This window comes from Triturus cristatus, chromosome 8 (assembly GCF_964204655.1).
Source record: "Triturus cristatus chromosome 8, aTriCri1.1, whole genome shotgun sequence".
In the NCBI taxonomy this organism is placed as follows: Eukaryota; Metazoa; Chordata; class Amphibia; order Caudata; family Salamandridae; genus Triturus; species Triturus cristatus.
In genome coordinates, this window is record NC_140591.1 from 883,786,053 (window position 1) to 883,810,679 (window position 24,627).

The window sequence follows — 24,627 nt, forward strand, 5'->3', positions numbered from 1 at the left end:
TTGGTTGTGTGTGTGGTTGTGTGTGGTTGTGGTTGTGTGTGTGGTTGTGTGGGGGGTTGTGTGTGTGGTTGTGTGTGTGGTTATGTGTGTGGTTGTTGTGTTAGTGTGGTTGTGTGTGTGGTTGTGTGTGTGGTTGTGTGTGTGGCTGTGTGTGTATGGTTGTGTGTGTTTATGTGTGTGGTTGTGTGTGGTTGTGTGTGTGGTTGCGTGTGGTTGTATGTGGTTGTGGGTGTGGTTGTGTGGTTGAGCGTGTGGTTGTGTGTGGTTGTGTGTGGCTGTGGTTGTGTGTGTGGTTGTGGGTGTGGTTGGGTGTGGCTGTGTGTGTGGTTGTGGGTGTGTGTGTGTGTGGTTGTGTGGTTGTGTGTCTGGTTGTATGTGTGGTTGTATGTGTGTGTGGTTGTGTGTGTAGTTATGTGTGTGTGGCTGTGTGTGTGGTTGTGTGTGTGGTTGTGTGTGTGGGTGTATGTGTGGTATGTGTGGTTGTGTGTGTGGTTGTGTGTGCGTGTGGTTAAGTGTGTGTGTGGTTGTGTGTGTGGTTGTGTATGTGGTTGTGTATGTGTGGTTGTATGTGTGTGGTTGTATGTGGTTGTGTGTGTGGTTGTATGTGTGGTTGTGTGAGTGGTTGTGTGTGGGTATGGTTGTGGGTGTTGTTGTGGGTATGTGTGGTTGGGTGTAGTTGTGTGTAGTTGTGGTTGTGTGTGTGTGGTTGTGTGTGTGTGGTTGTGTGTGTGTGTTTGTATATGGTTGTGTGTGTAGTTGTGCGTGTGGTTGTGTGTGTGGTTCTGTGTGGTTGTGTGTGTGGTTGTGGTTATGTGTGTGGTTGTGTGTGTGGTTGTGTGTGTGTGTGTGGTTGTGTGTGGTGTGTGGTTGTGGGTGCTTGTGGGTGTGGTTGTGTGTGGTTGTGTGTGTGGTTGTGTGTGTGGTTTTGTGTATGTGGTTGTGTGTGTGGCTGTGTGTGTGGTTGTGTGTGTGGTTTTGTGTGTGGTTGTGTGTGTGGTGTGTGTGGTTGTGTGTGTGGTTGTGGTTGTTAGAAGGGCACCCTCCGGTAACCGGATGGTGTCGGACTGACCTCCCCGAGGGCCCCCGTTCCGTAGGCGAGTAGCCGAGCTCCGCTGAGAAGCCTCCTGGGCGAGGTCCTTCTCCTATGATCGTATCAGCCAAGCAACCCCACCACCACAAAGGGACACAACCAGGGTATTACTTCTCATAGGTCTTTATCGGTAATCAAGGCAGATTTCTGTGGTAATATTTACAGGCGGATCGAGGGATCCAAAAGAGTCTCAAAGTCTTGTAGGGATGGGGTAGCGGGACAGTCTCAGTACCAGCCTGGTACGGGAACACCCTGCGCCTAGCTCTCAATCCTCGAGCTGGGGGGGTTCCGGGAGCCGGGACATCGTCCGCAGGGCTCGGGGGATTGCCTCGATGAGGTCGAGCCGCGACGAGGTCAGCAGACTCCGATGGTTACTTCTGCAAGGTCGAGCCGCGACGAGGTCAGCAGGGCTCCCATGGTTTACTTCTGCGAGGTCGAGCCGCGACGAGGTCAGCAGGGCTCCGATGTTCCGAGAGGGTCTTCTTCTCAGTCAGAGCGGAGCCGCAACGCAGTCAGCAGGGCTCCGAGTTCCAAGTCTTAGGTGATGAGTCTCTCTCCGTAGGGTCAGCCGCGATCCAATCAGCAGGGCTCTTAACTCCAGGATACAACTGCCGACCTGGTTTGAGGCTGCCCCAGATATAGGTCTGGAACCCTTTGATGTCCGGACCCTTGTGCCTGGGGGGCGGAGGGGCCGGGATGGGAGAGGCCAGACACCCAGCGGGAGAGGCGCCAGCGCCCAGGAGGGCCAGAGGGCGATCGAAACCAGGCGTTGGGGACGGTTGGGGGTCCCATCGAAACTCCCCTCCTCCGGGATCGGTGGAGTGGCCACTTGGTGCCCCCTGGCCGGATCTTGGTGCCTCGATGTCGGGGCTTCGCTGGGGCCGAGGCCGGGGTGAGCCGTGTCGCGTAGGCTGGTGCGTAGGCTGGTGCGGGTAGCAAAGTACAATCCGGAGGGACCCCGAAGGGTGGGGGCTGCCCCCGTCGGGTCGGGTAGGAGGGTTCGGGACCACGCCACGAGGCCGGGTCCAACAGTGGTTATGTGTGTGTGGTTATGTGTGTGGCTGTGGTTGTGTGTGTGATTGTGGTTGTGTGTGTTGTGTGTGGTTGTGTGTGTGGTTGTGTGTATGCGTTTGGGTGTGGTTGTGTGTGTGTGTGGTTGTGTGTATGGTTGTGGTTGTGTGTGGTTGTGTGCTTGTGTGTGTGCTTGTGTGTGTGCTTGTGTGTGTGGTTGTGTGTGTGGTTGTGGTTGTGGTTGTGTGTGTGGTTGTGTGTGGTTGTGGTTGTTTGTGGTTGTGTGTGGTTGTGGTTGTGTGTGTGGTTGTGGTTGTGTGTGTGGTTGTGTTTGTGTGTGTGGTTGTGGTTGTGTGTTTGGTTGTGTGTGTGGTTGTGTGTGTGGTTGTGTGTGTGTGGTTGTGTGTGTGTTTGTGTGTGTGGTTGTATGTGGTTGTGTGCGTGGTTGTGTGTGGTTGTGGTTGTGTGTGTGGTTGTGTGCGTGGTTGGGTGTGGTTGTGAGTGTGGTAGTGTGGTTGGTTGTGGTTGTGTGTGTGGTTGTGTATGTGGTTTTGTGTGTGTGTGTGGTTGTGTGTGGTTGTGTGTGTGTGGTTGTGGTTGTGTGGTTGTGGTTGTGTATGTGTGGTTGGGTGTGGTTGTGGGTGTGGTTGTGTGGTTGGTTGTGGTTGTGTGTGTGTGGTTGTGTGTGTGGTTGTGTGTGTGTGTGTGTGTGTGTGTGTGGTTGTGTGTGATTGTGGTTGTGTGGTTGTGGTTGTGTGGTTGTGGTTGTGTGTGTGGTTGTGGTTGTGTGTGAGGTTGTGGTTGTGTGTGTGCTTGTGTATGTGGTTGTGTGTGTGGTTGTATGTGGTTGTGTGTGGGTGTGGTTGTGTGTGTGATTGTGTGAATGTGGTTGTAGTTGTGTGTGTGTGTGGTTGTGGTTGTGTGCATGTGTGGTTGTGTGTGTGTGTGGTTGTGGGTGTGGTTGTGTGTGTGGTTGTGTGTGTGTGGTTGTGTGTGGTTGTGTGTGTTTGTGTGTGTGGTTAGGTGTGGTTGTGTGTGGTTGTGTGTGAGGTTGTGTGTCTGGTTGTGGTTGTATATGTGGTTGTGTGTTATTGTGGGTGTGGTTGTGTGGTTGTGTTATTGGTTGTGTGTGTGGTTGTGTGTGGTTGTGTGTGTGGTTGTGTGTGGGTGTGTGTGTGTGGTTGTGTGTGTGGTTGTTGTGTTAGTGTGGTTGTGAGTGTGGGTGTGGTTGTGTGTGTGGTTGTGGGTGTGGTTGTGTGTGTGGTTGTGTGTGTTTGTGTGTGTATGGTTGTGTGTGTTTGTGTGTGTGGTTGTGTGTGGTTGTGTGTGTGGTTGTGTGTGGTTGTATGTGGTTGTGGGTGTGGTTGTGTGGTTGAGCGTGTGGTTGTGTGTGGTTGTGGGTGTGGTTGTGTGTGTGGTTGTGTGTGTTTGTGTGTGTATGGTTGTGTGTGTTTGTGTGTGTGGTTGTGTGTGGTTGTGTGTGTGGTTGTGTGTGGTTGTATGTGGTTGTGGGTGTGGTTGTGTGGTTGAGCGTGTGGTTGTGTGTGGTTGTGTGTGGTTGTGGTTGTGTGTCTGTGTGTGTGGTTGTATGTGTGGTTGTGTATGTGGTTGTGTGGGTGGGTGTGGGTGTAGGTGCGGTTGTGGGTGCTGGTGTGGTTGTGTGTGTGTGAGGATGTGTGGTTGTGTGTGGTTGTTTGTGTTGTTGTGGTTGTGTGTGTGGTTGTGTGTGTGGTTGTGTGTGTGGTTGTGTGTGTGGTTGTGTGTGTGGTTGTGGGTGTGTGTGGTTGTGTGTGTGGTTGTGGGTATGGTTTGTGTGTGTGGTTGTGGGTGTGTGTGGTTGTGTGTGTGGTTGTGTTTGTGGTTGTGTGTGGTTGTGGTTGTGTGTGTGGTTGTGTGTGTGGTTGTCGGTGTGTGTGTGGTTGTGTGGTTGAGTGTCTGGTTGTATGTGTGGTTGTATGTGTGTGTGGTTGTGTGTGTGGTTGTGTGTGTGTGGCTATGTGTGTGGTTGTATGTGTGGTATGTGTGGTTGTGTATGTGGTTGTATGTGTGTGTGAGACCGGCCTCACAGCGTTGCCCTCCCAATCATCCAGCCAACCTGCAACCACCCTCAAGACACGACATCTCCGACTCCGGCCGCCCCAGCCACCCAGATCCGAGGGCCGGCCAGAGCCCTGACAGACTCGACACCCTACCACGCATGTCCGACCGAGGGAGCGGGAACCCTCGAGCCAGACCCAAAGGCGCCAGCCCAGTCACACCTCGGGTCGCCTTCCCGGGGAAGACTCGATCGGCCACCAGGCCCCTGGGGAGCAGGCGCCTCCCCTGCCGAGCGTCTGGGGTCCCTCCCAGACCCACCTGAAAAGACCAAAGAAGTGAGCGGCAGGAAATCCCGCCGAACCCCCTCCGTCACCCCAGTCCCCCCTCTGCGAGGACCCCGGACTTCAAAGAGCAAGCGGAGTATAACAAGGGGTGCCGGAGAAACGAAGGTAGAGAAGACATGGAACCATCCAAGCCTGCTGACGCTGTCGCGGCTCCTAAACGCTGAAGTCACCTGGGCCTGCTGAGTGACTCGCGGCCTCTTGCTATTGAACCATCTGAGCCCTGCTGACGAGGTCGCGGCTCCCGAGCACTGAACCACCTGGGCCTGCTGAGTGACTCGCGGCCTCTTGCTATTGAACCATCTGAGCCCTGCTGAGGAGGTCGCGGCTCCCGAGCACTGAACCACCTGGGCCTGCTGAGTGACTCGTGGCCCCCAGCTATTGAACCATCTGAGCCTTGCTGACGGAATCGCGGCTCCCGAACTCCGACCACCTGTGCCTGCTGAGAGACTCGCGTCGCTCCCCTTGAGGACGACTCGATAAGAGATCGCCCAGAGAATCGACAACCTCCAGCTCGAGGATTGTGAGCTATCCGCAGGGTATTTCGCAGAGACACTATCTTGAAAGACTGTCCCGCTACCCCCATTCCCCACGACCGATTTGTGGTACTTTGTGCCACTGCTGTACTACTTGCATCTTGGATCATAAAGATCCCTTGAAAATCATCGATAAAAGAACCTATCGTCCTACAAAGAATACGTGTGGTGTCACTCTGTTTGTAGTGTATATCAGGGTGTGCGCGCCTAGTTCGGCCTACGTGGGAGAGGTGGGTCAAAGGGGTGGGCAAGACGGGCATCGAACCCCCCTCCGGCGAACGCCTTTCCAACAGTGTGGTTATGTGTGGTTGTGTGTGTGGTTGTGGTTGCGTGTGGGTACGGTTGTGGGTGTGGGTGTGGTTGTGGGTGAGTGTGTGGATGTGTGGTTGTGTGTGTGGTTGTGTGTGTGTGTGTGGTTGTATGTGTGAGTGTGTGGTTGTGTGTGTGGTTGTATGTGTGGTTGTATGTGTGGTTGTATGTGTGGTTTTGGTTGTGTGTGTGGTTGTGTGTGTGGTTGTGTGTCTGTGTGTGTGGTTGTGTGTGTGGTTGTGTGTGTGGGTGCGGTTGTGGGTGCTGGTGCGGTTGTGTGTGTGTGTGTGAGGATGTGTGGTTGTGTGTGTGGTTGTGCGTGTGGTTGTAGGTGTGTGGTTGTGTGTGGTTGTCTGTGGTTGTGTGTGTGTGTGTGGTTGTGTGTGTGGTTGTGGTTGTGTGTGAGTACAGTTGTGGGTGTGGGTGTGGTTGTGGGTGAGTGTGTGGATGTGTGGTTGTATGTGTGGTTGTGTGTGTGGTTGTGTGTGTGATTGTATATGTGATTGTGTGGTTGTGTGTGTGGTTGTATGTGTGGTTGTATGTGTGGTTGTATGTGTGGTGTTGGTTGTGTGTGTGGCTGTGTGTGTTGTGTGTGGTTGTGTGTGTGTGGTTGTGTGTCTGTGTGTGGTTGTATGTATGGTTGTGTGTGTGGTTGTGTGGGTGGGTGTGGGTGTAGGTGCAGTTGTGGGTGCTGGTGTGGTTGTGTGTGTGTGAGGACGTGTGGTTGTGTGTGTGGTTGTTTGTGTGGTTGTTTGTGTGGTTGTGCGTGTGTGTGTGGTTGTGTGTGTGGTTGTGTATGGTTGTGGGTGTGGTTTGTGTGTGTGGTTGTGGGTGTGTGTGGTTATGTATGGTTGTGTGTGTATGGTTGTGTGTGTGGTTGTGTGTGGTTGTGTGGGTGAATGTGGTTGTGTGTGGTTGTGTGTGTGTGTGGTTGTGTTTGTGGTTGGTTGTGGTTGTGTGTGTGGTTGTGTGTGTGGTTGTGTGTGTGTGGTTGTGTGGTTCAGTGTCTGGTTGTATGTGTGGTTGTATGTGTGTGTGGTTGAGTGTGTGTGGCTGTGTGTGTGGTTGTGTGTGTGGTTGTGTGTGTGGTTGTATGTGTGGTTGTGTGTGGTTGTGGTTGTGTGTGTGGTTGTGTGTGTGTGTGTGTGGTTATGTGTGTGTGTGTGTGTGTGGTTGAGTGTCTGGTTGTATGTGTGGTTGTATGTGTGTGTGGTTGTGGGTGAGTGTGTAGATGTGTGGTTGTGTGTGTGGTTGTATGTGTTGTGTGTGGTTGTGTGTCTGTGTGTGTGGTTGTGTGTGTAGTTGTGGGTGTGGGTGCGGTTGTGGGTGCTGGTGCGGTTGTGTGTGTGAGGATGTGTGGTTGTGTGTGTGGTTGTGTGTGTGGTTGTGTGTGTGGTTATGGTTGTGTGTGTGGTTGTGTGTGTGGTTGTATGTGGTTGTGTGTGGTTGGGGGTGTGGTTTGTGTGTGTGGTTGTGGGTGTGTGTGGTTGTGTATGGTTGTATGTGTATGGTTGTGTGTGTTTGTGTGTGTGGTTGTGTGTGGTTGTGTGTGTGGGTGTATGTGTGGTTGTGTGTGGTTGTGGTTGTGTGTGTGTGTGGTTGCCTGAATGTGTGTGTGTGTGGTTGTGTGGTTGAGTGTCTGGTTGTATGTGTGGTTGTATGTGTGTGTGTTTGTGGGTGAGTGTGTGGATGTGTGGTTGTGTGTGTGGTTGTATTTGTTGTGCGTGTGTGTGGTTGTGTGTGTGTGTGTGTGGTTGTGTGTGTGGTTGTGTGTGTGGTTGTGTGTGTGGGTGTGGGTGCAGTTGTGGGTGCTGGTGCGGTTATGTGTGTGTGTGTGTGAGGATGTGTGGTTGTGTGTGGTTGTGTGTGTGGTTGTGCGTGTGGTTGTGTGGTTGTGTGTGTGGTTGTGTGTGTGGTTGTGGTTGTGTGTGGTTATGGTTGTGTGTGTGGTTGATTGTGTGGTTGTATGTGGTTGTGGGTATGGTTTGTGTGTGTGGTTGTGGGTGTGTGTGGTTTTGTACAGTTGTATGTGTATGGTTGTGTGTGTTTGTGTGTGTGGTTGTGTGTGTGATTGTGTGTGGTTGTGTGTGGTTGTGTGTGTGGTTGTATTTGTGGTTGGTTGTGGTCGTGTGTGTGGTTGTGTGTGTGGTTGTGTGCGTGTGTGTGGTTGTGTGGTTGAGTGTCTGGTTGTATGTGTGTGTGGTTGTGTGTGGTTGTATGTGTGGTATGTGTGGTATGTGTGGTTGTGTATGTGGCTGTGTATGGTTGTGTGTGGTGTGTGTGTGTGGTTGTGTGTTTGTGTGTGGCTGTGTGTGTGGTTGTGTGTGTGGTTGTGTGTGTGGTTGTATGTGTGGTTGTGTGTGGTTGTGGTTGTGTGTGTGGTTGTGTGTGTGTGTGTGGTTATGTGTGTGTGTGTGTGTGTGGTTGAGTGTCTGGTTGTATGTGTGGTTGTATGTGTGTGTGGTTGTGGGTGAGTGTGTAGATGTGTGGTTGTGTGTGTGGTTGTATGTGTTGTGTGTGGTTGTGTGTCTGTGTGTGTGGTTGTGTGTGTAGTTGTGGGTGTGGGTGCGGTTGTGGGTGCTGGTGCGGTTGTGTGTGTGAGGATGTGTGGTTGTGTGTGTGGTTGTGTGTGTGGTTGTGTGTGTGGTTGTGGTTGTGTGTGGTTATGGTTGTGTGTGTGGTTGTGTGTGTGGTTGTATGTGGTTGTGTGTGGTTGGGGGTGTGGTTTGTGTGTGTGGTTGTGGGTGTGTGTGGTTATGTATGGTTGTATGTGTATGGTTGTGTGTGTTTGTGTGTGTGGTTGTGTGTGGTTGTGTGTGTGGGTGTATGTGTGGTTGTGTGTGGTTGTGGTTGTGTGTGTGGTTGTGTGTGTGTGTGGTTGCGTGAATGTGTGTGTGTGTGGTTGTGTGGTTGAGTGTCTGGTTGTATGTGTGGTTGTATGTGTGTGTGTTTGTGGGTGAGTGTGTGGATGTGTGGTTGTGTGTGTGGTTGTATGTGTTGTGCGTGTGTGTGGTTGTGTGTGTGTGTGTGTGTGGTTGTGTGTGTGGTTGTGTGTGTGGGTGTGGGTGCAGTTGTGGGTGCTGGTGCGGTTATGTGTGTGTGTGTGTGAGGATGTGTGGTTGTGTGTGGTTGTGTGTGTGGTTGTGCGTGTGGTTGTGTGGTTGTGTGTGTGGTTGTGTGTGTGGTTGTGGTTGTGTGTGGTTATGGTTGTGTGTGTGGTTGATTGTGTGGTTGTATGTGGTTGTGGGTGTGGTTTGTGTGTGTGGTTGTGGGTGTGTGTGGTTTTGTACAGTTGTATGTGTATGGTTGTGTGTGTTTGTGTGTGTGGTTGTGTGTGTGATTGTGTGTGGTTGTGTGTGGTTGTGTGTGTGGTTGTGTTTGTGGTTGGTTGTGGTTGTGTGTGTGGTTGTGTGTGTGGTTGTGTGCGTGTGTGTGGTTGTGTGGTTGAGTGTCTGGTTGTATGTGTGTGTGTGGTTGTGTGTGGTTGTATGTGTGGTATGTGTGGTTGTGTATGTGGCTGTGTATGGTTGTGTGTGGTGTGTGTGTGTGGTTGTGTGTTTGTGTGTGGATGTATGTGTGGTTGTGTATGTGTGGTTGTGTGTGTGGTTGTATGTGGTTGTGTGTGTGGTTGTGTGTGTGGTTGTGTGTGTGGTTGTATGTGTGGTTGTGTGTGGTTGTGTGTGTTTGGTTGTGTGTCTTTGTGTGTGGTTTTATGTGTGGTTGTGTGTGTGGTTGTATGTGTGGGTGTGGTTGTGGGTGCGGTTGTGGGTGCTGGTGCGGTTGTGGGTGTGTGTGAGGATGTGTGGTTGTGTGCGTAGTTGTGTGTGTGGTTGTGTGTGTGTGGTTGTGGGTGTGGTGTGTGTGGTTATGGTTGTGTGTGTGGTTGTGGTTGTGTGTGTGGTTGTGTGTGTATGGTTGTGTGTGTGTATATGATTGTGTATGTGGGTGTATGTGGTTGTGTGTGGTTGTGTGTGTGTTTATGGTTGAGTGTGTGTGGTTGTGGGTATATGTGTGGTTGTGTGTGGTTGTGGTTGTGTAGGTGGTTGTGTGTGTGTGTGTGGTTGTGTGAATGTGTGTGGTTGTGTGGTTGAGTATCTGGTTGTATGTGTGGTTGTATGTGTGTGGTTGTGTGTGTGTGGTTGTGTGTGTGGTTGTATGTGTGGTATGTGTGGTTGTGTGTGTGGTTGTGTGTGGTTGTGTATGTGTGTGGTTGTGTGTGTGGTTGTGTGTGTGGTTGTGTGTGTGGTTGTGTATATGTGGCTATGTTTGTGGTTGTATGTGTTTGTGAGTGTGTGTGGTTGTGTGTGTGGTTGTGTGTGTGGTTTTGTGTATGGTTGTGTGTGAGTGTGGGTATGGGTGTGGTTGTGGGTGTGGGTGTGGATGTGTGGTTGGGTGTAGTTGTGTATGGTTGTGGTTGTATGTGTGGCTGTGTGTGGTTGTGTGTGTGGTTTTGTGTGTGGTTGTGGTTGTGTTAGTGGTTGTGTTAGTGGTTGTGTGTGTGTATGTGTGTGTGGTTGTGTGGTTGCGTGTCTGGTTGTATGTGTGGTTGTATGTGTGTGTGGTTGTGTGTGTGGTTGTGTGTGTGGTTGTGTGTGTGTGGCTGTGTGTGTAGTTGTGTGTGTGGGTGTGTGTGGGTGTATATGTGGTATGTGTGGTTGTGTGTGTGGTTGTGTGTGTGGTTGAATGTGGCTGTGTGTGTGTGTGGTTGTGTGTGTGGTTGTGGGAGTGGTTGTGTGTGGGTGCGGTTGTGGGTGTGGGTGTGGTTGTGGGTATGTGTGTAGATGCGTGGTTGGGTGTAGTTGTGTGTGGTTGTGTGTGTGTGTGGTTGTGTGTGTGTGTGTGTGGTTGTGTGTGTGTGTTTGTTTTTGTGTTTGTGTATGATTGTGTGTGGTTGTGCATGTGGTTGTGTGTGTGTGGTTGTGTGTGCGTGGTTGTGTGTGGTTGTGGTTGTGTGTGTAGTTATGTGTATGGTTGTGTTTGTGTGTGTGGTTGTGGTTGTGTGTGTGGTTGTGTGTGTGTGTGGTTGTGTGTGTGTGTGGTTGTGTGTGTGTGTGTGTTTGTGTGTGTGGTTGTGTGTGGTTGTGGTTGTGTGCGTGGTTGGTTGTGGTTGTGTGTGGTTGTGTGTGCATGGTTGGGTGTGGTTGTGGGTGTGGTTGTGTGGTTGGTTGTGGTTGTGTGTATGATTGTGTTTGTGTGGTTGTGTGTGTGGTTGTGTGTGTGTGTGGTTGTGGTTGTGTGTGGTTGTGTTGGTGTGTGAGGTTGTGGTTGTGTGTGTGTGTTTGTATGTGGTTGTGTGTGGGTGTGGTTGTGTGTGTGGTTGTGTCTGTTGTGTGTGTGGTTGTGGTTGTGTGTGTGGTTGTGTGTGGTTGTGTGAATGTGGTTGTGGTTGTGTGTGTGTGGTTGTGGTTGTGTGTGTGTGGTTGTGGATGTGGTTGTGTGTGTGGTTGTGTGTGTGGTTGTGGTTGTGGGTGTGGTTGTGTGTGTGTGTGGTTGTGTGTGTTTGTGTGTGTGGTTAGGTGTGGTTGTGTGTGAGGTTGTGTGTCTGGTTGTGGTTCTGTATGTGGTTGTATGTGGTTGTGGGTGTGGTTGTGTTATTGGTTGTGTGTGTGGTTGTGTGTGGTTGTGGTTGTGTGTGTGGTTGTGTGTGGGGTTGCGTGTGTGGTTGTGTGTGTGTGGTTATGTGTGTGGTTGTTGTGTTAGTGTGGTTGTGTGTGTGGTTGTGTGTGTGGCTGTGTGTGTATGGTTGTGTGTGTTTGTGTGTGTGGTTGTGTGTGGTTGTGTGTGTGGTTGCGTGGGGTTGTATGTGGTTGTGGGTGTGGTTGTGTGGTTGAGCGTGTGGTTGTGTGTGGTTGTGTGTGGTTGTGGTTGTGTGTGCGGTTGTGGGTGAGGTTGGGTGTGGCTGTGTGTGTGGTTGTGGGTATGTGTGTGTGTGGTTTTGTGTGGTTGAGTGTCTGGTTGTATGTGTGGTTGTATGTGTGTGTGGTTGTGTGTGTGGTTATGTGTGTGTGGCTGTGTGTGTGGTTGTGTGTGTGGTTGTGGGTGTATGTGTGGTATGTGTGGTTGTGTGTGTGGTTGTGTGTGCGTGTGGTTGTGTGTGTGTGGTTGTGTGTGTGGTTGTGTATGTGGTTGTGTATGTGTGGTTGTGTGTGTGGTTGTATGTGGTTGTGTGTGTGGTTGTATGTGTTTGTGTGAGTGGTTGTGTGGGGGTATGGTTGTGGGTGTGGTTGTGGGTATGTGTGTGGATGTGTGGTTGGGTGTAGTTGTGTGTAGTTGTGGTTGTGTGTGTGTGGTTGTGTGTGTGTGGTTGTGTGTGTGGTTTTGTGTGTGTGGTTGTGTATGTGGCTGTGTGTGTGGTTGTGTGTGTGGTTTTGTGTGTTGTTGTGGTTGTGTGTGTGGTGTGTGTGGTTGTGTGTGTGGTTGTGGTTGTTAGAAGGGCACCCTCCGGTAACCGGATGGTGTCGGACTGACCACCCCGAGGGCCCCCATTCCGTAGGCAAGTAGCCGAGCTCCGCTGAGAAGCCTCCTGGGCGAGGTCCTTCTCCTATGATCGTATCAGCCAAGCAACCCCACCACCTCAAAGGGACACAACCAGGGTATTACTTCTCATAGGGATGGGGTAGCGGGACAGTCTCAGTACCAGCCTGGTACGGGAACACCCTGCGCCTAGCTCTCAATCCTCGAGCTGGGGGGTTCCGGGAGCCGGGACATCGTCCGCAGGGCTCGGGGGATTGCCTAGATGAGGTCGAGCCGGGACGAGGTCAGCAGGCTCCGATGGTTACTTCTGCGAGGTCTAGCCACGACGAGGTCAGCAGGGCTCCCATGGTTTACTTCTGCGAGGTCGAGCCGCGACGAGGTCAGCAGGGCTCCGATGTTCCGTGAGGGTCTTCTTCTCAGTCAGAGCGGAGCCGCAACGCAGTCAGCAGGGCTCCGAGTTCCAAGTCTTAGGTGATGAGTCTCTCTCCGTAGGGTCAGCCGCGATCCGATCCGATCAGCAGGGCTCTTAACTCCAGGATACAACTGCCGACCTGGTTTGAGGCTGTCCCAGATATAGGTCTGGAACCCTTTGATGTCCGGACCCTTTGTGCCTGGGGGGCGGAGGGGCCGGGATGGGAGAGGCCAGACACCCAGCGGGAGAGGCGCCAGCGCCCAGGAGGGCCAGAGGGCGATCGAAACCAGGCGTTGGGGGACGGTTGGGGGTCCCATCGAATCTCCCCTCCTCCGGGATCGGTGGAGTGGCCACTTGGTGCCCCCTGGCCGGATCTTGGTGCCTCGATGTCGGGGCTTCGCTGGGGCCGAGGCCGGGGCGAGCCGTGTTGTGTAGGCTGGTGCGTAGGCTGGTGCGGGTAGCAAAGTACAATCCGGAGGGACCCCGAAGGGTGGGGGGCTGCCCCCGTCTGGTCGGGTAGGAGGGTTCGGGACCACGCCACGAGGCCGGGTCCAACAGTGGTTATGTGTGTGTGGTTATGTGTGTGGTTGTGGTTGTGTGTGTGATTGTGGTTGTGTGTGTTGTGTGTGGTTGTGTGTGTGGTTGTGTGTATGCGTTTGGGTGTGGTTGTGTGTGTGTGTGGTTGTGTGTATGGTTGTGGTTGTGTGTGGTTGTGTGCTTCTGTGTGTGCTTGTGTGTGTGCTTGTGTGTGTGCTTGTGTGTGTGCTTGTGTGTGTGGTTAAGTGTGGTTGTGGTTGTGTGTGTGGTTGTGTGTGTGGTTGTGGTTGTGTGTGGTTGTGTGTGTGTGTGTGGTTGTGTGTGTGTGCATGGTTGTGTGTGGTTGTGGTTGTGTGTGTGGTTGTGGTTGTGTGTGTGGTTGTGTGTGTGGTTGTGTTTGTGTGTGTGGTTGTGTGTGTGGTTGTGTGTGTGGTTGTGTGTGTGTGGTTGTGTGTGGTTGTGTGTGTGTGTGTTTGTGTGTGTGGTTGTGTGTGGTTGTGTGCATGGTTGTGTGTGGTTGTGGTTGTGTGTGTGGTTGTGTGCGTGGTTGGGTGTGGTTGTGGGTGTGGTTGTGTGGTTGTGTGTGTGTGGTTGTGTGTGTGTGTGTGGTTGTGTGTGGTTGTGTGTGTGGTTGTGGTTGTATGTGTGTGTGGTTGTGGTTGTGTATGTGTGGTTGGGTGTGGTTGTGGGTGTGGTTGTGTGGTTGGTTGTGGTTGTGTGTGTGTGGTTGTGTGTGTGGTTGTGTGTGTGTGGTTGTGTGTGTGGTTGTGTGTGTGTGTGTGGTTGTGTGTGATTGTGGTTGTGTGGTTGTGTGTGTGTGGTTGTGGTTGTGTGTGTGGTTGTGGTTGTGTGTGAGGTTGTGGTTGTGTGTGTGCTTGTGTGTGTGGTTATGTGTGTGGTTGTATGTGGTTGTGTGTGGGTGTGGTTGTGTGTGTGGTTGTGTTTGTTGTGTGTGTGGTTGTGGTTGTGTGTGTGGTTGTGTGTGTGGTTGTGTGAATGTGGTTGTGTGGTTGTGGTTGTGTGCGTGTGTGGTTGTGTGTGTGTGTGTCGTGGGTGTGGTTGTGTCTGTGGTTGTGTGTGTGTGGTTGTGTGTGTGGTTGTGTGTGTGTGTGGTTGTGTGTGTTTGTGTGTGTGGTTAGGTGTGGTTGTGTGTGGTTGTGTGTGAGGTTGTGTGTCTGGTTGTGGTTGTGGGTGTGGTTGTGTGGTTGTGTTATTGGTTGTGTGTGTGGTTGTGTGTGGTTGTGGTTGTGTGTGTGGTTCAGTGTGGGGCTGTGTGTGTGGTTGTGTGTGTGGTTGTGTGTGTGGTTGTTGTGTTAGTGTGGTTGTGAGTGTGGGTGTGTTTGTGTGTGTGTGGTTGTGGGTGTGGTTGTGTGTGTGGTTGTGTGTGGTTGTGTGTATGGTTGTGTGTGTTTGTGTGTGTGGTTGTGTGTGGTTGTGTGGTTGTGGGTGTGGTTGTGTGGTTGAGCGTGTGGTTGTGTGTGGTTGTGTGTGGTTGTGGTTGTGTGTGCGATTGTGGGTGTGGTTGGGTGTGGCTGTGTGTGTGGTTGTGGGTGTGGTTGTGGGTGTGGTTGCTTGTGTGGTTGTGTGTGGTTGTGTGTTTGGTTGTGTGTGGTTGTGTGTGTGTGTGTGGTTGTGTGTGGTTGTGGTTGTGTGTGTGGTTGTGGTTGTGTGTGTGGTTGTGTGTGTGTGGTTGTGGGTGTGGTTGTGCGGTTGTGCGTGTGGTTGTGTGTGTGGTTGTGGTTGTGTGTGGGGTTGTGTTTGGCTGTGTGTGGTTGTGTGTGTGGTTGTTATGTGTGTGTGGTTGTGTGTGTGTGTGGTTGTATGTGTGGTTGTGTGTGTGGTTGTGGTTGTGTGTGTGACATTTATACTAAAAGCATATCAAAATAAAGGAACACAAACATCGAGTTTGTGGAAAGAGGAAGCACATTGTAAGTCAAACGGGCGCAGCAAAGCATTAACACAACATGTTCTTTGAAGTTTGATGTTCTTTGAATGAGAACATCAAAGGGGCGCTGCGAAAGTGATCTCGGGCAAAAGTGAAAGTGATCGCGGGCGCTTAATGAGCATGATGAGGTTTGCCATATAGTGCCTCTGCTCCTAAGCGCGCGCCCGCGCACATGCACTGTAGCTCTAGGCTGGCCATGGTAGCATTTTTTGAGCCCTCACTAAAAGTCTCGCAAGCCCAGCACATGCGCTGGGTCAGGCGAGACCTAAAAAGTAAGTATACCAGCATACTGTTAAAAGCTGTCTGATTTTTCTGTGGGAAGTGATCTTATCTTGACAGTGAATGGGGCTCAAACAGTGTGAACAGCTAGAAGAGATCTTATCTTGACAGTGAATCTGGCGTACACAGTGTGAACAGCTATTGTAGAAGTACCTTAAATGCATGCTGTCAGGGGAAGTTAACAAAAAAAAGTTCCACACAGAAGCAAAGGAACACTAATTTGGCCATGAGAACTGGTAAGAGCACCTTTTTACGATATATTAAATATAAGAGATTTCACAAGCAAAGATCAAGCGAAACCTTAAAGCCACCAATAATTGCTTCAGAGGTAGTCTACCAAAAAGAGTGGAATCCTTTTCTAAAGACATGTAAACCTCTCACTAGTTAATGTGTGCACAAAAGAACAGAAGAGGGAACCAGAAAAGGCACACCTGGCTTTGAATTTACTTCAGCTTGCCACATAAAATGCATCCAGCCCTTCCGGCAAGTGCTTCAGGATATGTTCATGCCACTCCAAAATAACTCTTTCTCTTAGAGTCAGCACAAGTCGTGCTGCATCAGCACAGCAGCAGGTAACAAACCCACTGGCCGCCCGTTGATGTCCAGAAAATAGGACATAAGGTACTATCTGACCTCACCAGAATCAGGTTAATATACCTGTATTCACCAAGACCCTGACAAAACACGGTCTAAATCCACAGAGACACACACGGTCTCCATCGCTATCTTTTCACTCTAGGTCCTGAAGAAAGCCCACTTGACCCGCACGGGTAAACACGAGGGCTGAAACATGTCGACCTTTTTACGGACATACTAGGTGTGGGAGATCCCTAACAAGTCTCCCTACGCACGGAACCACTTTTAGAATATCTCGAATCCAGACTCATTAAAATTCCTAATCTGGCTATACGAGTCTTTTAACCCTTTTTTCCTTTTTTTCTTCCTTTTTGAAATTCACTGCACTACAACCCCTCTATCACTGATCACTACTGCATTAACCAGGGGTACATCTCCGGGTCGAGGAAGCATAAGAACTAACCCTATGATGATGCTGTCACGTTTTTAAGAGTCAGGCGGAGACTCGAGATATACCGCCACCCCAACCTCTGTACGTGAATAATGGTTTTTTATCGGTATATTATACGAAAATTGAAAAACCCTGGTTACTCAGGACAAGTGATCCATTCCCACCTTGCTTTTTCTGTTATATGAATAAGGAAGCTGAATGGATCGCAGTTCCTTCTTTCTCCCCCCCTCTTGATTTGTTATAAGGTCTAGGAATGCAGCTGCTGGTGGATGATGCTGCAAGGCATTTTCTACTTTAATTAGTCCACAGCAAGTGAAAACTACTTTATAATGTAAGGAAAATAAGAATTTCAAGAAATACACACAGCCAAATAATCAAGATTTACTAACTTGTATTACTGTTAAGTACGCCTGCAGTCATACATTTTATTTTCTGCCCTGGTCTACCTAAATCTAATAAAACATAAAAATATCACACATTTTTATGAAGCACATTGTTTGCGTATTTGGATGTTACAGGTAACTCGTGTAGGAGCTAAATAGTTTTCACTGTCCAGTAATCAGCCAAAAGGCTCAGCATTCCTGATGAAAATGCAACCAAAAGAGAGAACAGAAAATGCAATTTTGTTAATCCCTCTGAAGTAATCAGATAGTCTTTTTTAAATCATCTTGAAGTCATCAGGAACAATCTCAGCCTAAGCAGTAATCCTAAACTAAGTTTCAAATCATCCTCAGTCATCAGGAAGATTCATATCTTGTGAAGTAATCAAATGGTCATTTTCAAGTCATCCTGAAATCATCAGGCTCAAGTTTCTAAACTTTGCTGATGACTTCAAGAGCTTGATTATGTCTGATGACGTAGAAATGACTTCTATAGTAGTTCGATGATCATCCAATGACGCTGGGATGGCTTATAAGGTAATCCTGTTTGACCTGGGAAGCCATACCTCCCGTTGGCAGTACATTTATTAAAAGTGGAGAGGCCATCTGTCTGATACTGCTGAGCTGTTTCCAGTGCCTGGAACTTTATTTCCGATTACGGTAAAGCTGCTGTATTGGGTCACCTCCTTCTATATAGACCCTATCAGCATCAATGATATCATTTTATTAATGACCTGTCATATCTCTGGTTTTCTGTATACTTTTCTCACACAGACTCTTTCATATTGCTTATACATTCAATTGTTTGCGAAACACATCCTCTTGTCTTCCCTTAAGTGGACTTGAACCGTTAGTGGTTTCTACTGTTCTAAGTACAAACAGACAGTGTTTGGATATCAGGCGTCTTAAACCGGGCAGGGCGTATGTAGGATCTTTAAATGCCTATAGTGGTTTCCCATTTCTTTTCTTTTTTGTCCTCCTCTCACCATTACTGCAAAGTCAGGCCCCTTCTATAAACACTTTCCAGCCCTTGGCCTGCTGCATACTTTCGCTGCCCCTTGCCACTGCAGTCTAGACCAGATCCCTGGTTTATGACTGTGCCCTGGTGTGCTCATTAGATTGCCTATTCAATCCTCATATCGACCCACCTTTGGAAATCAGCACAGATTTTCTTTTCCTTAGCCCTCAGCACAGATTTTCTTTTCCTTAGCCCCCCCCCACGACCCCCCCCCCCCCCAGGTCTACAGACCATATCTATTCGGCAATTATAAATCACTCCTTGAAGCCAATCCCCCACTCTTTCAGGTATCAGGTCTGTCCATCGTTTATAAATTCCCCTCCTAGCCAAAAGCATCAAGTAAAACAGCAAGGCATGCTGCGATCAAGACTGAACTTTTCTGGTAAAAATGTCCACACCCATTATTTAAAACCAAAGTTGGGCTCAGGATTATATTCTTCCTGAAAATATCTCTGACCACATCTACATCCTGCCAGAAAGTTTTTATCTCTGGCATGTGAAAAGACATGTTTGTCATCCGCTCTTAAAAGCCCACACCTACAGCATCTGGGAGTAGGTTCCTGTCCAAACTGCTGTCTTTTGAGGATTCCAATACAGTCTATTGATAGCAAACAACTGGTTACGCTTCAAGTTGGTTGGTTTTATCGCTGAATAGAGTAATTTTAGAGATCTTTCCCAAACCTTTTGTGTCTCGGTCCCATGAATACCTTCTTCCCAGACAGAATGTGGGGCCTTCAATTTCCTATCCTCGGCGTCGTGCAGCTTCCAATACCACATAGCGACCTCTTTAGCTTTTGGAGATCCATCCTGCAATTCTATCTCAAATTCCCACTTCCCACCTATCTCCTTCGAATTGGCTGCAAACCAAGAAGACAGCTGAATATATTTAAATCTAGAAAGGGAGTTCTGGGTCTTAGCTGCTAAGACTTCCCAAGGAAAAATACCTTGTTTTGTTAATAGCTCCGCCCAAACTTTAATCCTTGCTCTCCACAGGGTAGTGCTCAACCTGTCATTAAGACACTCCGGGGTACCTGTGGAGTCCCAGAGTGGTGAAAAATATGAATATTAACCCATGTCCATTCTCCTCCTCACCCGAGCAAGAGGTAAAAAGCAGCATTCAGGACCTTCAAATGGACCTTTTTTTAAATGTCTTTGCCCCAAATGTATACAAAAATTCTTCAGAGCCACACTCCCTTACCATCTCTCCCAACACAGCCCTCCATGTTGAGGCTACTGGTTTACGCAGAAGCATCCTACAGTTTTTTAACTGGAAGTCCATACAGTAAAGCTTCAAATCTGGGATTGCCAGATCCCCCTTCTCTAACCTACGCCATACTTTTTTCTATGCAAGCTTGGCCCCCCTAGATTGCCATATGGAGCCTCCTCTTTTCTCCTGAATCCTATCCATTACAGAAACTGTAAAAGTTATAGGAATGCAGTTGAAAATGTACGTCTATTTAGGTAATATCACGATCTTGACTAGATTGACTCGCCCATATATTGTCAGCGGGAGGTTCCTCCATCTAGAAAGCAAACTGTCCACCTCCTTTGCCAGCCTCTCCAAGTTATACTTCGGGTTAGCATCCGAAGGGTTTGAGATCATGGTACCAAGATACCTAATCTCACCTTGCACTTTCCCCTTCCAGCCTGGTATATTCCAACACATCACCTCCAACTTCGAATTTTTCACTAAATATCCTGAAAGGGCCCCAAACACCTTTTCCTGGGATTCCACCCTAGGAATAGAACATACAGGGTCTAAGGTGTAAATTATTAGGTCGTCTGCATATAGCGCAAATCTATTGTTGAGCTGCAATGCCATGAAGGGAATAACCTGACCATCACTCTGCAGGAGCTGTGCTAATGGCTCAATGTAGATACTAAACAATAATGGGGAGAGGGAGGCAGCCCTGCCGCGTGCCCCTTGCCCCAGAAAAATTCTCAGTAAGTGAACCGTTAAGGAGGATCCTGGCATTTGTTTTCTCATAGAGCCCATGTAACATTGAGACAAAACGAGAACTAAAGCCCAATACCTCCAAAACCTCCCACATAGGCCCAACAGACCCTGTTGAAAGCCTTGGCTGCATCTAAAGTGACAACAGCCAAAGGAAGCAACGGGTCATGGCAAGATCTATACAGCCTATCGGCTGCTCAGTGAGCTCATGAATATACCTCCCCTGGACAAAGCCCTTCTGATCAGGATGTTTAAGTTTAGGAGCAAGTTTTGCCAATCCTCCTGTCAAAATATTTGTATAAACCTTACAGTCCGCATTCAGGAGAGATATTGCTTGATATGAATCTGCCTTCCTGGGATCCTTTGCTGTTTTTAAAATCAAAACGATTGTGGCTTCCTTCCATGAGTCAGGGTTCTTTACCTCCCGCTGATATATCGAATTAAACAAAGTCTCTCAGACTGAAACAGTTTCCTCCCTTAAGAGTTTATACACTTCCGACGGGCTGGCATCTGGGCCTGCCACCTTCCCATTCTTGCTGCGTGACAGAAACCCACTACTTTCTTCTTGAGTTATCGGCAGCTCCATAAACTCTTTTCCTTCCTCTGAAAGTACAGGGAGGCCCATGCCTCTCAGGCACTCCCCAGGTTTATGGGTGTCCGGAAAAGTATCTTCTGTGTACAGTGCAGAGAAGAGGCAGACCAGATGGTTCTGCATATCCTCAAGTTTGTTTGTATCCTCCCCTTGGGAGCTTACCACCAGCTCCTCAATCATGTTTTTTGATTTCTCCACTCTCGCCTTTCAAGCCAGCAAGGCCCCAGCTCATTCCTCATACTCGAACTGCTTCATAAATCCGGCCAGCCACCTTTCCCTGCACTTAGAGTCAAGCTTAATTTTGTACTTAAGCTGTGCCTCTCCTAACAGTTTTAATAGCGTTCCCCAATTAGTTAATCCATTCTGCGTCTGTAAAGTAGTCTTTTTTTTTTAAGCACTTATAGAGCACCTGGTTACCCGAAGGCATCTCAGCGCTAAGGAAACACTAGATCAAATTCATAACATATCAGGGGAAAAGAAAGGTTTTTAACTGTTTACGAAAATGGTGGGGATTAAGTTGGGAGCGGATATAAAAGGGAACCCGGTTCCACAGCTTGGCAGCACAATATGAAAACATACGGCCCCCACTTCTTGTTCGTTTAACTTTTGGGACTGTTAGAAGGTGTTTACCCTCTGATCTTAGGACTCTTTTGGGCTGGTCGGGGAGAATCATAGCCTGAGTCAGCAGGGATCCTTTTCCTGCCAATGATTTATGTGTGATGCACATAGTCTTGAATTGAATCCTTTCTTGGATTGGAAGCCAGTGTAATGAAGCCAAAGCAGGTTTGGCTGAGGTGCGTTAGGGAACATTTAAAAGAAGGGGCTGCACAGTTTTGAACAGTCTGTAATATTTTAGTGGTGGACAGGGGAGCTCCAAGATAGATAGCATTCGCATAGTCCAGCCTCAACAGGATCAATGCTTGTACTAGCAGTCTTCTGGCCAAGAAAGGTAATATGGGGAGAATTTTCCTAATCATCCGCAGAAGACCGTAGCAGGTGCCTGCAACTTTCCGCGCCTGTTCCTTAAAATCTAGATTGGCATTCCAGTACGACTCCTAAACTTTTTATGGACTTTTTCGGAGTGGGGGGAGGGGTCCTAGACTGATAGGCCACCATGAGTCTATATTCAGAGGGACAGCCTTGCAGAGAAGCATAATTTCTGTTTTAGCTCCATTGAGCTTCAAATAGGAAGTATCCATCCAACTAGCCACTTTTTCAAGACAGTATGTAAGGGCCCCTCCTGAGTTGTCATTTTTGTTCAGGGAAACGACTAACTGAGTATCATCTGCATAGGTGACAATCAGCACCCCAAATGGGGTGACAATATGTGCAAGGGAACTCAGGTAGATGTTGAACAGAGTGGGACTTAAAGCGGAACCCTGAGGGACTCCGCAGGTAAGAGGCATTGGATCGGAGATACAGTTTTCCTCAAAGACAGAAAAAACTCTGTCTTCCAGAAAGGACTGCAGCCACTTCAGTGCCATTCCTTTGATCCCAACATCTCGAAGTCTGCTGATCAGGAGCGCGTGGTTGACTGTGTCGAAGGCTGCGCTGAGATCTAATAAAATAATTAGAGCACAGCCTCCGTTGTCAAGAATTTTCCTGGTTTCCTCCACAAGCGACAAAAGGGTAGTCTCGGTGCCCTGCTGTGATCTAAAACCTGTTTGAGAAGAGTGTAGCAGATCATTATTTTCCAAAAAGCTTGACAGAGAAGAGTTTACATGTTTCTCAGGGATTTTACTAATGCCAGGGAGCAAGGATATGGGTTGATAATTCGCCCAATCTTCCGGATCCAGATTGGGCATCTTCAGCAGGGCCTTGACCATTGCCCTCTTGCCCGAGGGGGGGGCACAGTTCCCGTAAGGAAAGAGGCATTAACCAGGTCAACTAAAACTGGAGAAGTGGTCTTACTAATTTTAGAGAGAACAGTAGTGGGGCTGGGTCACAGGGTGAGCCAGATTTAAGATGAATTAGGATTTCAATTGAAGAATCCTGATTCAAAAGGGGAAATTTTTTCAATGAAGCTTGTTCCTTCATTGGATCAGTTTGGTGTACCAGCTGCATGTCTCTTTCCATAGGGAAAGATTTATACATGGTTTGAATCTTTGCTGAGAAAAATTCCGCTAGCTGATTGCACCACGATTGAGGATTATCTATGATCAGTGAGGGAACAGAGGGTATCAGAAGTGATTTAGTAGTCAAGTCAAGTCAAAGAATCTTTATTCGGTGATTAAAAAACACCATAAAAGCACACTCATATTTACATGTTAAAAAGTCATTAAACATTTCAGGGTTCTTTGTACAGTGAATTAACAAAACATAAATACAACAATATAGCCATATTTAACACTTAAAAGTTAAAGTAAAAACATTTCAGTCTTCTCCTCTAGTAAGCCTTAAACGAAGTGCTACCTTGATAAAGTTCATAATACTACACAGTGTTTGGGGTTCCTCAGCTTTCTGTAAGAATACAAGTGCCTCCCTAGCGTGGACCAAATTAGCATTTTTCAAAATATTTACAAGGTATCTGCGTCTGGGCATTGAGTAAAAGGGGCAGAGTAGAACAAAATGAAGGGAGTCTTGCGGAGACCTGTTGTCGCAGCCGCAGGGCCCCTTCTGTTCTATTGATGTAGCAAACCCCGCTGGTGATGCCAACATAAATGGGAGAAGGTTCAATCTGAAACGGCACATCAGGAACCTATCCTGTGCATTGTACATGAGGAACAAGTATGGCTCCATACCTTCCACGCTCTTCACTAGGTGATGGGCCCTCACTGTCTTTTTACACCCTTCAGCCTCATCTCTGCGTAGGTTTTTCCGCTCAAGAAAAATTCTCCCTACATGCAGTTTATTCTGGGCTACAATAGTTACAGGATGAGTAAAGAGGTTCCCAAAACATAGCTCCTCCAGGGTATTCTTCACATAAAGGAGCCAGGGGATGCGCATACACTTGTCTCTTTTTAGGCAGTCCAATAAGATTTCTCTACTAAGTGTCGCATCAGGATTGTACCAGATTTTTAACCAAGCGATAATAGGCCTCAATTTTATCAAATCTTCCATATATGGTCTCCCTAGCTCCCTATGGGCAATCAAACCAGCAGTACTTTGTGGTACCCTCAAGAGTGATTTCAGATATTTATTTTCTTCACGTTGGATACTAGTGGTATTGACAAAGCCCCATACTTCTGCCCCGTAAATTACCTTGGAGCATGATACTGAGCTGTACAGATTTATCACCTGTTCCGGGGACCATCTTCCTAGCCTCCTGCCATAGCTAGCAATTGCCCCGTTAGATGCAATCATTTTACCACAACGTTCCTCCACCAGGGTATCAAACCGCAGGGCACCATCGAATGTTACACCAAGGTATGGAAACGTTTTGACCTCTTCCACAATGTGGCTCCCTATTTTGTGTGTAAATTTAGAGGTGGTTTTTTTCCCCGCCAGGAGCACATAGGATTTACTCAGATTTACAGAAAGGTCCAAGGCACTCATGAACCTAACAAAACCATCAATCAGGATTTGTAGGCTCCTTGGTGTCCGTGCGATCAGTACCGCGTCATCTGCATAAAGCAGAACAGGAATATGACGCGACCCAACCCTTGGGCAATCTGCCTTCAGACCCAACAGAAACTGCTCCAAATTATTAATATAAAGGGAAAACAAAAAGGGAGCAAGAATGCAGCCTTGTCGGACTCCACTCTTACAGGGAAAAGAACTAGTCAGCCCCCCCTCCCTATTAAAGCGGACTTTGGCGGTGGTGTCACTGTGCAGTTCCCTCAATATATTAATTAGACCACTCTCTATCCCCATACTAAGCATCATGCCCCACAATTTTTCCCTATTGACGTGATCGAATGCTGCTGCCAGATCCATGAAACCCATGTAAATGGATTCATCACTAGCCATGGTATACTTGGCAGTCAGCAAATAAAGGTTCAGGCACTGGTCACTAGTGGACCTCCCTGCCCTAAATCCGTATTGAGTGTCCGAGAAGATGTTTTTTTCCTCGGTCCACTCGGACAGTCTATTAAGAATTGCCCTCCCCAAAAGTTTTGCTGACACATCAATCAGGGAGATCGGGCGGTAGCACTTTGGGTCATCCCTGTTGCCCTTTTTGAAAAGCGGCACAATTACTGCCGTGGACCAAGACGGGGGCAGGCCACAGATGATAGCAGTATTAATAACCCTTGTCATTAGGGGAGCCCAGAGTTCGATGTTACTCAAAAACAGATCAGGGGGGATTCCATCAGGCCCCGGAGCTTTATTTTTGGTCAGGCCCTCAATCCCTGCAATGATCTCCTTAATGTAGAATTCTACCAGTGGAGCCTCAGTTGGAATGGCCGGTAGGTCTACAGTAGAACCAGGCTCATGATTGTACAGGCCCCTATAGTGGTTGACCCACTGCTCTGGGAGAATATTGGCCCCTATATCCGGGGTATCTTTTTCCTGGAAAGTTGGGTTATTAATTATTTTCCAAAAGCCTGCTAGGTCCTTTCTTTCCCCCGCTTCTCGTAAATCTGCCCATGCTTCCGCCTGCAAGGCAAGTTTCCTCCTCTTAATTTCCTTTTTATAAATTTCTCTGCACACCTTAACTTTGTGGGGGACCCTTGGTTTAGTTTTAAGGCAGCTTTTCAGCTCCCTCAAAGCTTTAGAGCAGTCTTTGTCGAACCATCGGGGATTCC

The 24,627-nt window shown here is 48.7% G+C and overlaps 1 protein-coding gene across 1 annotated transcript in view; it reads left to right on the forward strand.

Moving 5' to 3' along the window:
• Positions 1 to 24,627, forward strand: part of LOC146805218 (organic solute transporter subunit alpha-like) — a 628,012-nt gene that overhangs the window by 201,111 nt on the left and 402,274 nt on the right. The gene's annotated exons all lie outside the window — the stretch shown is intronic.